This window comes from Pongo abelii, chromosome 5 (assembly GCF_028885655.2).
Source record: "Pongo abelii isolate AG06213 chromosome 5, NHGRI_mPonAbe1-v2.0_pri, whole genome shotgun sequence".
In the NCBI taxonomy this organism is placed as follows: Eukaryota; Metazoa; Chordata; class Mammalia; order Primates; family Hominidae; genus Pongo; species Pongo abelii.
The window spans coordinates 144,167,513-144,182,947 of NC_071990.2; the positions used below are offsets into that span (position 1 = coordinate 144,167,513).

General features: G+C 38.6%; 2 long non-coding RNA genes across 7 annotated transcripts in view; one reads left to right on the forward strand and one right to left on the reverse strand.

The window, feature by feature from the left end:
* LOC134761563 (uncharacterized) overlaps positions 1-15,435 on the reverse strand; it is a 106,796-nt gene that overhangs the window by 86,546 nt on the left and 4,815 nt on the right. Inside the window, exon 2 of the long non-coding RNA XR_010140363.1 lies at positions 5,901-6,031. This is a non-coding gene — a long non-coding RNA (uncharacterized LOC134761563). The remainder of the gene's footprint in view (positions 1-5,900; positions 6,032-15,435) is intronic.
* LOC129060088 (uncharacterized) lies at positions 1,627-14,929 on the forward strand. Of its 6 annotated transcripts, none has more exons than XR_008526498.2 (4): positions 1,627-1,833; positions 3,690-3,907; positions 4,787-4,886; positions 13,193-14,929. It is a non-coding gene; the product is annotated as an uncharacterized LOC129060088 (long non-coding RNA). The 6 variants fall into 6 exon arrangements; XR_008526495.2 differs by lacking the exon at positions 13,193-14,929 and adding an exon at positions 9,874-10,066 and having other exon boundaries at positions 1,641-2,343; XR_008526494.2 differs by lacking the exon at positions 13,193-14,929 and adding an exon at positions 9,874-10,066 and having other exon boundaries at positions 1,641-1,833.

A 15,435-nucleotide genomic window follows, 5' to 3' on the forward strand; every position in this document is an offset into this window, starting at 1 on the left:
TTCCTCTGCCTTCTCATCAGCAGTCTCATATGTCCCACCCCACTTAACCTGACAAATCTCCGATTTTGGGTCAAGCAAACCACCACTTTTTCCTTGTGTCTGCATCCTGGGTGCTGAAAAAATCAAGTTATATGACTCGGTTGGTTATACTACAGAATAATGGTCTCTGGTCTTAGTTTATCTCTCAGAAACACACTTTTTCTTTAGTTCATTCAACAAACTGTCATTGTTCACTACTTTCCCAATACGTGCAGGGAAGTATTTCAAAGTGTTGATATATATGTCAAAAGTACCAAATATTGATGCAAGTTTGAATAATGAAGAGCTCTTATGAGATGCTTGAAGTGATTAAGATGCATTAATTATCTTTTTACCTTGCCTTTTACCATAAGGATGATGACATCTTAGAATTTCTAAGGACACCCCCAAAACTAAATGTGAACAAGAACAGAGGCTAGCTGTCAGCATCCATGGAGACACAGATCTCAGAACCTTCCAAACATGGAACTTCAGGAAGAAAGCACTGAGAATCAGTGCTTTTCTCTCTCCTTCCCCTCTGAAGCTTTGGGTCCTTAGCATTCTTTGAACTGCGTGGAGTTTCTGGCAGTGTTACCAGACTATCCTCTCTAGATAATACTCCCAGCTAGAAATATGTCCTCCATCTTACTCCAGTTTGTCTCAGAAAGCACTCTTGGGAGATATATTGTATGCCAGACTCTGTGTTGAGAACATAGACATGAATATGATTCCTTCAACAAAGTCACTGAATTTCCTCTTGAACTTCCATTGAACTGACACTTTCTGATTGTTTTTATCATCTTAACTCAGAAGAATTATCATAGTCTTATATGCAATTTGTATTAAGGGTAAGCCTTGGAAATGGACAAGTACATTTCTTCCTTGGAAAAAAGTGGGAAACTTGGCAGAGTTTGATGGCTCGTGCCTGTAGTCTTAGCATTTTGAGAAGCCAAGGCAGGAGGATCACTTGAGCCCAGGAGTTCGAGACCAGCCTGAGCAACATGGCAAGACCCTGTCTCTACAAAAAATAAAAAACTTAGCTGGGTATGGTTACACGTGCCTGTGGTACCAGCCTGTGGGGAGGCTAAGTGGGGAGAATCACTTGAGCCCAGAAGGTTAAGGCTGCAGTGTTCATGCTGCTGCACTCCAGCCTGGGTGACATAGTGTAACCCTGTCTCAAATAAATAAATAAATAACATTTTTAAAATAGGAAGGTCAGAAGGATGGATAACCATGTAGATAAGGAAAGTGAGTATGGTGAAAGCTGAAAACATCATACACTGGCAGCCTGCATTTCCCATGAAGAACTCTGTGATTTCCCCTGCTGTGGGTTCACGGCAAGGGGTGATGGGGACAGGGTGAAGTTGTGACCTTTAATGAGATAGTCTGGGATAGCTGCTATTAACATGAAAAGGAAAAGACAATCTGAGCACCTTTTCACAACCTTAACTTACTAACTTACTAGGTTATTTCACCTGTCCTTTCTTAAGACCTGAATGCTAGTTTATCCAAGGGTCTGTGCTTACTTTGTTGTCCTCCTTTTTTTTTCTTTGAGACGGAGTCTCGCTCTGTCCCCCGGGCTGGAGTGCAGTGACGCAATCTCGGCTCACTGCAAGCTCCGCCTCCCGGGTTCACGCCATTCTCCTGCCTCAGCCTCCGGAGTAGCTGGGACTACAGGCGCCCGCCACCAGGCCCGGCTAATTTTTTGTATTTTTTTTTAGTAGAGAAGGGGTTTCACCGTGTTAGCCAGGATGGTCTCGATCTGCTGACCTCGTGTTCTGCCCGCCTCGGCCTCCCAAAGTGCTGGGATTACAGGTGTGAGCCACTACACCCGGCATGTCCTCCTTTTTATATTAAAAAAAATCTTCACTTTAACCCTTTCAAATTAAAGTCTGTGCCACTGGATAATAGTTATTGAATAATAACTATTTTTCATTGGTTTCTATAATGTCTTGAGACAAGAGATTAGAAAAGCGAATGAGACTCTGCCTTAACCTTCAGGACACAGGCAGGGGAGGCCGTTCTGAGCAACGGTTAAGAGCACAGGTTCTCACATTAGATGCTGAGGGTGTGAACCCGCACTCTGCCAGTTTTCAGTTATTTAATGTTAGACAAATTAACCTCATCATTCCTGGTATTTATATGTAAAATGGAGATAATTGATAGATTTATAGCATTAGTTTGAAGATTAAATGATATTACACGTGTAAATATTGCTCAGTTTAATGTCTAGTACAAGAGAAAGTACTACATAAGTTTTAGCCATCATTTTTAGCCCTGGCTCTCAAGACATAACCAGCTTAGGCTATGAGGATGTCAGTCATGGTGAGTAGTAGAAGTTTCTCAGGGATTTACAAACTTACAAAATTTATAAGAGATAGGACTGTGGTTTAATTTTAACACTAAGTCAAGCTTGTTTAAATTCCAGAAAGGGACATCAAAGTCCCAAATCAGGAATCAGTTGAATAATTTTGTCTCTTTTGGCCTAACATAATGATTTATCTCTTGTCCCTTTTCTTTGCTCTTCTGTCTTCACTCTCTCCCTGGTAACCTCATTTAATATCAAGAGTGAAGCCAGCATCTTGAGAGAATTGAGTCTCAAATATCTTTCCTGAGCTCCAGACCCATACTTCCAACATCCTGAAAAATATTTCTGCCCTGGATGTTCCCCCAACCTAGGAAACTGTATTTTGCCTTCTTCATCTTAGTGTCTAATCTTCACTTATTAGAAGTATAAATATATTTGTGTTTAAATGGATATAGTGAAGATAATATGCAAATACATACATGTAAATGAATGAGTAAATGCATAAAACTTGTGAACGGTTTTTCAATTTAGACTAAGATTAACATATAAAAAGACTTCAAACTATTTCCCATTCACGAAGTCAAACTGAGTTGAAAAATAACATGCTGACTTCATTCTTCAATTTGGAATAGATATCTAAAAGTGGGGTTTGGTGAAGAACCTGTCCTGCCACCCAAAGTCAGCAAAAAGGCTTAGGCAGCAAAATAGTGAGATAGAAAGGAGATCGTCAACCTCAGTCACAGGCAGATCACAGACACACACTTGCATAATCATTGCTCTAAGTCCAAGCAATTTCTAAGGGTAGGAAAAAGCTAGACAGTCTATATCAAGTAAACTTGGCTATGCACGGCAAGCATCAACCTTCTTTATGGAAAGCATGTGAGTTGTGGGTACAAGTCGTGGGGATAATGGTGGACCCCACTGACAGTGGACCAGGAACTAAACATATAAATACATCCCCATCCTCTACTCATGGTCTAGACTCCAGTGAAAAAAGATCAGGAAGTAAAAAGTTGGAGAAAGTATGTAAGAAACAGAGCTCCCTCTCACTAGTTTTATTTATTTAACAAGAAACTCCTGAATGCCCTCCAAGTTTCAGGGACTGTTAGATGCTCTGTCAGATATCCTAATCAAACCATGTGATAGGAGTGGTATTTGGTGTCCACACAAGTCTACTGTACTCTGGGGGGAAGTTGCTGCAACATTTCCAAGTGCTTCTGACTCCTTTTGAATACGCACACATACACACATACACATGTGTCTGGAACTACGGTGTGGTGGGATGAAAGGGGCGTGATCTTCTGTTCAGGCGACCAATGTCTTGGAGTAGAAGGACACATCTTTCTCTGATCTTTGTCACCAGGAGACCTTCAGTGTCAGCCTCATGAGGCCTCTACAGGCTGGCCTCCACTGAAGAATTCAATAGTAAGCCAGAGACAGACGGAGACTGGAAGATTTTGATTCCTTATCCTGGCCAACTTTAATATTTCCAAGAACTTGTATCCCCTCGAAAGATATGTTAAAGTCCTAATTCCTGTACCTGAGAATGTGACCTTATTTGGAGATAAGGTTTTTACAGAGGTAAACAAGTTAAAACAAGGTCATTAGGTTCGACCCTAACCTTTTATGACAGGTGTTCTTATAAAAAGGGGAAGTTGGGGGCACAGACATGTGTTCAGGGAGAACACTATGTGAGGATGAAGGCAGGGATCAGGGTGATGCTTGTTCATAACAAAGAATGCCAAAGATTGCCAGCAAATCACTCAAAGTAAGGGATAGGCATGGGACAGATTCCTCACCCAGCCCTCAGAAGGAACCAACCCTACTGACACCTTGGCCTCAGACTTCCAGCCTCCAGAACTAAGAGAACAAATTTTTGTTAAGACTGTCACTAAGTTTTTGGTATGTACTTTATTGTGGCAGCCCTAGCAAGCTGATACACAAGGCTAATGCTTCCAACTGTTCTGGAAACCAAATTGTATCCAGGTTCATATGCTACTTCATAGGAGATGTGAATGCCTATCAAAATATTTTCAAATTTATGTTAATAGCATTGAAAGTGAAAAGAAAAAAGAGCAAATATTGTCTCTTCAGAATGATTCTCCCCAAATCATGACAATGTGCTCTTTGAAAAGCTCCTCTCTTTGGAAAAGGCATCCTATATCCTAATCATTTGTTTCCAGCTGAGACAAAGAACTGCTCTTTTATTTCAACAGCAGATAACCACGTTTCAACAATCAAGCCAAAACAGCAGTAATTAACATAAACCGTCCTATGAGTTGCTTGTACACTACCTCATTTTGTCTCATGAGCAGGGCTATGAGATAAATTAATGAAAAACCAGAACAGACCAAAGATGGGCAAGTTTGGGTGTATTAATACTACTATGAAATTATGATTATGACAACTTAGATAAAGTGAAAACTATTTAAACAAGGCTTCATTGTTTCCTTGTTCTAGGATAATAATCATCATCACTCAATTCTGGCATGAAACCAGAGCTCAGGGAGGCATTGTGACTTACAAGTGAAGAGAATGGATTCTAACCTGGGTTTAGCAGGTATAGCTATGTAGTTTGCTGGGCTGGTGCAAAATGAAAATGCAGGGTTCATTGGTAAAAAGCAGGAAAAGAGTCATTGAAGGCACTAAAATAATGTAAAGTTTCCTTCCTTCTTCATCACAGGGTTTTAAATTATATTTAATGCTGTTTAATGTGGTTCTAAGTAAATTAAAATTAAAATTTTTAATTGGCTGGGTGCAGTGGCTCACGCCTGTAATCCTAGCACTTTGGGAGCTCAGGAGTTTGAGACCAGCCTGGGCAACACGGTGAAACCCCGTCTCTACTAAAAATACAAAAATATTAGCCAGTCATGGTGGTGGGTGACTGTAGTCCCAGCTAATCAGGAGGCTGAGGCAGGAGAACTGCTTGAACCTGGGAGGCAGAGGTTGCAGTGAGCCAAGATCTCGCCACTGCACTAGAGTCTGGGTGACAAAGTGAGACTCCATCTCCAAAAAAAAAAAAAAAAGTTAAATTATGAGTGAATTTTACCATTTAGCTTTAGCTTTATATTGTGCTATGAGTTTTAAATGCCAGTGTAAGAGTATTTGATGTGTATGCAGAATCACTAAAATCAAACACCTCATATTACATAGTTTTTACACGCATATTTATTTTGTTCTTATCAGAACAGTGGAAACACTGCACAGAACAAACTTGAATATGTTTATTTCAATTCTCGATGCACACACATTCTACAAACTCTCCCTACCTTTGGGGTTACTGATGGCTAAGGAAAGATTGAAAGGAAAAAGAACTATTGGTTGCCCTGTCTTTCCCTTTCCTTCCATGTCAGCATATTCAGCACAAGTGGCTGACTACTGCAAGGGAGTAACACATGTAAGAAAGGACACAATAGGGTTCCTTGGTGGTTTGAGTTTCTTGGAACACCATAGTCTTCTCTCTGTGTTCTAAGCAATTTCCCCTTGGAATGGAAAGTGCAACCTTTCTTGGGGCTGTCAGAAGTGCCCCCCACCCACCCCTCCCAATCACTCAGAATGAACATAACAAGCTTACCTTGCAATCACTTGGAGTCTTCTTGAACTCCATGCATTGTAGTTACCAGAATTCTGTGCTCAGAGCCGCCACAAGCTCTGTGCACATGAAGTGGCAAGGAACAGCACGAGCTTCATCATTGCATTGCACTTCTGTTACAAATCACAAGTTCAAAGATAATTGAGAATTTCTAACAGTGACAGCAGAGCATTAAACCAAGCAAGGGGCCCTGTGTAATTGCATAGTTTGCACAACCACAAACACAGCCCTGGGTTCTCGCCTGGATTCTCCCAGTAACTTACTATATCCTGAGCAATCCACTAATCTCTATGGGAGTCATTTTCCATGTCTGTGAAATAAGAAGGAACAAACTCTCATACTACTCAAAAATTCTATGGATCTGCACTTTTCATGCCATTTCTTTCTCATCTTTCCTTATCCATTTTACAGCAGTCTCACCCACTCCTACTCACAAGAATGTAAATTTTATAAAGGCAGGGACTTGCTCACCACTTTATCCACAATGAGTAGAACTGGGCTTAGAATATAGTAGGTCCTCTTTCAAATTTATAATGAATGAAGAAATAATAAACAACACCCTCACCACTGTACTAGCTAATCTTCCCCACTCTCTTTATTCATATAATAAGACCTAGGACCAAACACTTTAAAAGCATGGTACATTGAAACCAAAAATCAACTCTAGCCTAATGATGTAGTTTTGATGACCTATGCGATTAATACAAATATTGTGCCAACATTTTAAATTTGGGAAATTTCACATTAGATACAACATTCCAGTTATTTTTTTAAACCCTAAAGACATGGTGTTACTCATCTGAAGTAGAGCTGGGCACACTCTCAAGTTTGTCATAGACTTACTAGGCCTGCTTCTTTCATGAACGTCACCTGGGGTCCCCTCTAAATATTTGAGTTAGTGATCCCTGTTTTAGATCATCTGGAGAGAAATAAAAGAGATGATATTGATGATTTCAATCACCCACAGTGACATGGCTTATTGGCATTTTTTTGTCTACCCTTTCAAGGCCAGCATTGTAACAAGCAAAGCATCACCATGCCTGGGCCTGCCCATGGTATGGGTAAGGATGTGTCTCACACCAAATCCTTTTCCGTGACCCTTGACAGTGTCTCTTTGTAGCCTCAAGTTGTCTAGTTTAATAGAAAGCCTCTGATACATAAATAATTCATAACAACTTCCTAATAAATCAATGAGCTAATCCTTCTCCAAAGAAATTTCATTTTAAAGAAACTCTAGCCAGAGAATTGCAATGCTCTACCCATTCATTTAATTTCAGTTGCTGTGATACCTAAGTTCAGGACATAGTTTTGATGAGAAAAGAGAGTTGAAGCACAACTCGAATCATATCAACAAGTTAATATTTATTTTTCTGATATTTAAAGTTTACACTGTATATAGAACAGCTCTAAAGTAAGGTCTGTGACTTTCAAAAAGTAGATAATATTATATTTCTAAGTACTTGTGATTAGGTATAAGTTCATACTAATCAGATATGTATCATTCATAAACACTTGGGGTGATATTTATGACCAGGTACTACTACATTGGAATATGTATATCAAAGTATATATGTATGAATTAAAATTTTTCATATATATGTGTCTATGTGTGTACGTGTGTATACACACATGCACACACACACATATATATATAGAGAAAAGAGATCACATTTATGATAAGCTATTAACTTTTTATAATATGTATTCAATAAACACATATCAGAATCAGAAAGATTATTGTAAATTTAAAAACTATTTCGTTTGATAGTGAAAATCTATATATTCTTATAGCGCAAGACCCTGCACTGTTTTCTAATAGGATATTTAAAACCAAACCAAATGCTCAGAACATTTTTTCCAGCAAGAAAATAAAATTGTTTCATTTGTTTTAGTCCAAAGAACATGCTTTAGCAAGGCCTTTGTCTTGAGGATTTTACCATTGTCCTTGAAACTCACTTCAAAATTTAGTCTTTTTAAAACTGCACAAGTAAAAAAGGAAACTTTCTTTCCCTAAAAAATTTAATTTACATGTGAAATTAATTTGAAATCTAACATAAAGTCAGATTTTTACAAGCATTATTCCAAAACTCATGCCAAGAAACGGGCACTTGTACAATTTCATGCCTCGCACTTAATTTCTTCTTAAGTAAAGCAATTGAAAAATTCATTAATTTTTGTCTTGATCATTAGCTTGGAAGTTTTCATTTAACGAGACCATCAGTTGAAGCTATTTTGTGTATTCTATGGTTGCCTCTGAGGTTAACTCTCTATTACCAGTTTTAACCATGCTATAGTCCAGACAAAATTTTTATTTGCTGACTTGTTTGAATGGTTACAGTTTTCTATACCCTGGGCGTTATAATTATTCTAACTTTCCTCCAAAATCTTGTGATCTTTTGCCCCCAGGGCCAGTAAGGGTGCATGTTCAGTGACACCATCCAGGCTCTGTTTGCCACTTGGAGTGGAGTTTGGAGAAGGGTGGGGATGCATTTGCCTTTCATGATTTCTCCCATCCAATTTACCCTGAAGAGAGCATGCTACTATTTAAGTGGCCAGGGCCCTGAAAAGCCCCTACTACTGCATATCAGATACATACATCCTGGGTTTAAAACTGTAAACAATAAATGACCTGGGCTTTTTTTTCTGTTTTTTTTTTTTCCTACTTTACTGATTTTTCCACTTGTATTTCTCCCTCTTTCCTTACTTTGACTTTTTAGTGTCTTTGTGTGTTTTCTTAACTTTTGAATTGTATGTTTATTGCTTTTATTTTCTTTCTTTTAAAAATGTTAACATGGTTTCTATAAGCTTTTTTTCTAGAAATTCTATAATTTTGATTTGTATACTTCCTTTGACTCAAGATTTATTTTTAAAAGGATTCTTGTCTCCAATCAGGTAGATTTTACTTTTTGTCAGTGGTTTCTAGTCACACTGCATATTTATATTGGCAGATGTTACTTGCATAATTTATTATTGATTTATTATTCTTTAATGATTGGGCAAGAGATCCTTTCTGTATTGTGAATTTATTTTTAAATATGTCTCAAACTACTTTTTCTTATGTTCTTGCTGACTCTTTCGGCTCTACCAGGCAGGGAGCAAGACGGGCACAGTAGTATACAGAACACAGATGTGGACCCCAGTCAGACCTGAGTGTGAATCTCTGCTGGGCTTCCTGGCTGTGTGACTGGGGCAAAGTGATCTTTTAGTTTCAGTTTCCTCAACTGGACAAATGCTAAGATTAAAGGAAATAATGTATGCAGAGGGTTTAAAGGGGTACCACGAAAATGGTTGTTATTCATCATCATCATCATCATCATCATTATAATTACTCTTGTATACTTCACTACCAATAAATTACTTATGTAAAAGTAGCTTTTATGAAATTCCTGAAGAAATTGGAAACTGTTGCCTAGCTAATGTGAATAGGGGATACAAACACACACATATAGAGAGAGATATATGCATACTATATGCAATTTTATTAATCTTTTTATTAATCCTATGAAGTAAGTAAAGTGAGAAATATTCGACCCATTATATAAAGAGACCATGGTTAGATAATCTATAGAGCCACCTTCAATGACTAAGGTTGTACTAATTCCAGGGGTTTGACCCAGGCCTTCTAACTAAAACTATATTCTATGTAATCACACATTCCTACTTGATTTAATTTATGTTGCTCAAATGATTTCTGAGTATGCATCAGGGAACTGTGAAGTATTTGTTAAAGCAGGCCATTATCAGTAGTAGTCATGGTACACTTTCATATTTCCAAGGGCAAGAATATAGGTTAAGAAATAGCCCAGTCTAATTGGATCTATATTCATGCTCTTAATGTGTAAGGGAAGCATGGAATAAGAGAACATGATCAGTGAAGAACAAGTTTAAGACATTTTTTGTTTGGTTATGTTTTTGACACCAGCAATCTGAAATTCTGAAAAAATCTCATTTGCAGCCATGAGACATCTTAGCTGCTTTCCTCATGAAGTCCAGAGAACGGTGGATTTTTTCAAAGCTAGAAGACCTTTGAGACGGAGGTCAAGAAAAGCAAAAGATGTTCCAAAGAGTGCTGTCTGGGCAAGCCATTTCAAAATATTAAATGGGTTATTGTCTCTCAAAAAAACACTACTGGGAGCTATTATTCTATTATATATATAGATGCCTCATTTTATTGATCTCTCCCAGGAGTTCTGAAGTGCTTCGTAACTGACTGGTTCCCCAACCCCCACCTCTGGAGAATGACAGAAAAGCTAGTGATCCCGACCTTGCATCTAAACTGCTTTCACGGGCATCTTTGATGTACCTACAGCAGACTTGGACACGGGTGCTAATGCTGCACAGTGCCGCTTTGGTTCTTCTTCAGTCCGGGTGATAGATTATAGAGATGGCAGTTTGACTTTGGATTATAAAGAACACCATCGGGAGGCAGAGGCAGGTGGATTGCCTGAGCTCAGGAGTTGGAGACCAGGCTGGCCAACATGGCAAAACCCTGTCTCTAATAAATATACAAAAAAAATTAGCCAGTCATGGTTGCGCGTGCCTGTAGTCCCAACTACTTGGGAGGCTGAGGCATGAGAATTGCTTGAACCTGAAAGGGTGGAGGTTGCAGTGAGCTGAGATCATGCCACTGCACTCCAGCCTGGGTGACAGAAGTAGACTCTGTCATAAATAAATAAATAAATAAATAAATAAATAAATAAATAAATAAAACACCGTCCCCATAACATTGTAAAATGTTAGTTTACCAAACAAAGTATCCATTTCACATTTGATTCCTGGGTATTTTTTAGAAAACGATCCTTTCATAAAAAGGCCTCTGTATTTGTTTGGTGAGAAAAAACAAATTAAAACCTAAGAGGAAGAATGTGCACTGGTGTGGGAGATGTTTACAAGGGAGTGTGCTCACCTTTCACAATGATTATTTAACAAGCATGTATTGAGCCCCTATTGAGTGCTAAAGATAATAGAAAAGTACTTTCAGTACAAAGAAGACTCCCATTCAAATTAGGAGTGAGATTGACAAGTGGTTCCAGATTTTCAGACAGATGACCTCCTTTCAGGGCCTTCTCTTTGAATCATCAGTTTTGTTCCATTGCTAGGGAACTCCCCTTTGACATACAAGCATTCAGCTACAGCTGTGCCCAGGAACACTATGCAGCCAGGACATTTGTGTCCTGTGAGACCTGTGAGAGGTACCCCAAACCTTGGGGTACCTCTATCTCTTCTGGTCCCTTGACCACTAAAATACACTTCCTCTCTTCTTTGAAAGTGTAATGGTTTTTGCCCCTAAGAGTTGTAAAAATGCCGACAGGATTTATTTCATTTTTCATCAATCTCCTGGGATGGCTGGACTGAGAGAAAAATATAAACTAGTAAATTTTCATTGTATGTATGCACAGTTGATCTGAGCATGAAATAGTACTCATCGATATGGTTGAAATATCTGCAGAAATCCACAGATCTGCCTTGCAAAACCATGTATCAGGACACTTTGATGACATATATGCAGGAAAAGATGGTAAAAGCATAAAAATTCTCACAATCCAACTGAGAACCTAGAAAAGAAAATGCGCAAGCTGTGCACATTGAACTTTGCTTTTTAAAAAACATAAACATAAAGCTTTAGTCAATGTAGTTTTATATCAATTCATTCATACTCAGTCTTGTTTGAACTATTGTTATCTACTAATAATTAATTTACAATAAAATTATTGGATTCCTCTTTCAGTCATGATGGAATAACTAATATCAGATTTGCTTTCTTACTGTAAACAACTAGAAAACAGGGCAGAGTATAGAAAAGGATTGTTACCAGACCTTAGAAATGGCAGTACAGGATTACGATCCCCGAGAGAAAATAAACAAATGAGGTGACCCTTGTAATTACCTCACCTTCCTTCCTTCCAGGCCACAATACTGGGAGAAGGAGCATAGCTCTCTCACTGAGCTGAGGATACAGAGTTTGGAGTTCAGGGAAGATGGGGAGACTGGAATGTGTGGTGCAGGTTGCTAGAGAAGCAAGCTGTGCAGATAAAAACATCCCCCAAATCTGCATGGAATCCTCTCTAGTCTTTGCCTGAATAACATGAGCATACTGTGAGAATCCACAAGACTCGGCAATGAAAAACAACTTCTGAAGAAAAACAACAAAAAGCAGGGAGCTCTGTGCAGAATAATTCCCAGAGCTCACACAGGACTGAGATCTTTGAGATTCATCCAGCTAATGTGGAGCATACTCTTGAAACACCCAGAATATTCAGGAGAGACCCAAGACACTCCAGTCTTAATAATAAAGCTAAACTGCTTCTAGAATAAAGGTTGGCCTAAACCCATCCTAACAAGTTTTAAAATAAGCTTTAAAAATATGGAGCTCACATATAAATAACTTACTGCCAAAAGAAAATTTAATACTACTTAAAGAAAAATAAAACTCTGAAGAGATATATTGTATATATATTTACATATTTTAAGTAATATAATATATGCTAGTATAATACATAAATATATTGTGTTAATATATGTTATATTATTCAGTAATATATATGCTAATATAGTATATAAATATATATTGTGTTATATATATTTACATATATATTCTCTCTCTCATCATATATATAAATAGAAAGAGAGAGAGAGCAAGAGAGATACTTACAGCAATGTGATGTTACAATATCCAGCTTCCATTAAAACATCACTGGACATATGGAGAAGCATGAAAAATGTGACCCACAACCATAAAAAAATCAGTCAATAGGCACAGACACAGAAATAATAGAGAGATAAAATTAACAAGGAGTTCAAAAAAGCTATTATAAATGTGTTCAAAGTTTTTTTAAACATAAGAATGTTATGGAAATTTTAAATGCGAGAACATCTAAGAGAGGAGAAAGATGGAGTTGAAAAAGCAATTTGTAGCCAGGTTATGAACTATGGATGTCAGGTTTGCACACCTGCACACCCATATGGATTATACACTTGCAGAGTGGAACTGATAGGCAGAGAGACCCTGGAGCAGGACTGCATTGGTTACCAGGCTGTAGATACCAGACACCTCAACATGACCCTCTCAAGACACTTAATCCCACAATGCCTTCCTTCCTCTCTGATAAATAGCTGTCATAATATTACCTAGTTACAGGTTATGCTGGTGACTAATTAAGTTACTGCAACCAAAGAGTTATAGAAGTGTTAGCTATTATTATGTGTGTATGTGCATGTGTGTGTATACACACACTGACTTATATGTGACATTATTCTCTGTTTTTCTTTTACAGGTTCTGTGGGAATTCATCACTGCCTAGAGTAGAGAATGAAATCAGCAAGTATCTAGCATTCACCATATATGTGACTTCCTTCCATCTGAGTCCAGGAAGTCAGTCTGATAACCATCACAGCTTTCCTCCATCCATCCAACTCTAACTGGAACCATATGGATATTATAAAATCTCAACCTTGAACTCCGTTGAATGCAGCCAGGGGCTCAAGTTTATTTAAGTGTTTGATCTCTTGTTTTCCTTATGTATGAGATGGGAGTATTTCTCTGTCAATATTTAAAAGCTGGTACCAAATGACCTTGAGTATGGTTAAGTAGTTTTCTCTATCAGTTCATCTCTTATGGTTTGGCTCTAGTGAAGTTTAAGGAAGTGATTTGATTATAGAAGGATGTGGGATTCTACCAACTGCACGTTTCTAATCTTAGTGGAGGCATTTACTTATTTCATTAAGTATTCACCTGGTGTCTCACCTTCTTGGAAGAGTTTTATCATGTGTACTAGCCAGGGTTCAACCAGAGAAGCAGAACCACTAGGAGATTTATATGCATTAGAATATTGTAAGGGATTTCACAACTGTGGAGGCTGGTTAAGTTTCAAGTGAGATGCCAATGCAGGAAGTCCAGAGCACAGATAGTCAGGAAGATTACTGCTATAGACTGAATGTTTGTGTCCCAACAAAATTTATTTATTAAAATTCTAACCCCCAGTGTGATGGTATTAGGAGATGGGGTCTTCAGGAGGTGATTAGTTCATGAGGGTGGAGCCCTCATGAATGCAGTTACTGTCTTCATAAAAGAAATCCTAGAGAGCTCTCTCCCCACTTCCACAGATGTCTCACCAGACACTGAATCTGCCGGCACTTTGATCTTGGACTCCCCAGCCCCAAGAACCGAAAGAAATAAGTTTCTGTTGTTTACAAGCCTTCCAGTATATGATAGTTTGTTATAGAAGCCCAAATGGCCTAAGGCAGTTTCAAAGTGGGGGAGAGCAAAACAAGCTGGAGCTCAAGTGCATGGAGCAGGACACAAAGGCCCAAGGACTGATTGAAACTCCTGTCCACTCTTCTTGCTCTGTCATTGGTAGCATGGGCATCCCGCAGAAGCCAGGGCCCTTCTTCAACAGAGGTAAAGACATATACCTGACCCAGAAATCAGAGAAGGGGGAGAAGGCTCCAGGGAGAGGAAAAGCAGCTGCAGACCCACGTGTTGCTTTAAGCCAAGAGAGTCAGTCAACTATTGTTGATTATTTGTGTTGAAAACCAGCGTATTAACTGCAGAATCATAAGGCTGCTAGAAATTGCAGAGCTCATTTATTCCAGTCTTCTATCTCCAGAAAGGCTGTGTCCAAATCTTTTCAGACAAAACCCCTGCCATCTCTCCCTTTGTGCAAGGTGTCCTCACATAGGCTTTCAACCACCCTTTGCATTATTTAACAATAGGTTGGACTCTGCTTCTATCTCTATCAATTGTAAAACTGAAATAATTTTGAAAATTTGGACTATGTATCTATTATTAACTAACATTTCTGGAAAACTTAAGTGAAAATGGAATTTGTGGATTTGTGAGGAAATAGTTGTAATTATCTACCTGGCATTGACAGTGGCTATTTATTCATTTTGTCAGTGGTCAATTTGACTGGCTACTCCGGAGTTTCATGACTACCCTAGCTCATGGGCCAAGTGGACTGTGCTGAGACCATAACAAGCCCTAAGGCCAAAATAAACAATTTTGAGATCTCAAGTATGACAGTTCATGCCTGGAATCCCAGTGTTTGGGGAGCCTGAGGGGGAGGATTGCTTGAGGCCAGGAATTTGAAGCCAGCCTGGACAACATAAGAGATCTCATCTCTATAAAATATATAAATTATCTCTATAAAATAATAGAAATTAGCTGGTCATGGTGGCTGACATGTGCCTGTAGTCCCAGCTACTGGGAAGACTGAGCTGGGAGGATGGCTTGAGCCCAGGAGCTCTAGGCTGCAGTGAGCTGTGATAGCACCACTGCACTGTAGCCTGGGTGGCAGAGCGAGATCCTCTGTCAAAAAGAAACAACAACAAAAAAAAGAGGAATACTTTCCGGGAGACTCAGGTGACCACATATTTATCTTGTTGGTAAATATTACTACTTCTAGTAAGATAATTTCCCCTTGTTTCTGACATAAACCTTCAACTTCAACAATTCCCTTTTCTTTATTCAACTTGAATCAGTAACAGAGTGTCCAGCATCTTGCTAATTCGGCCTTTG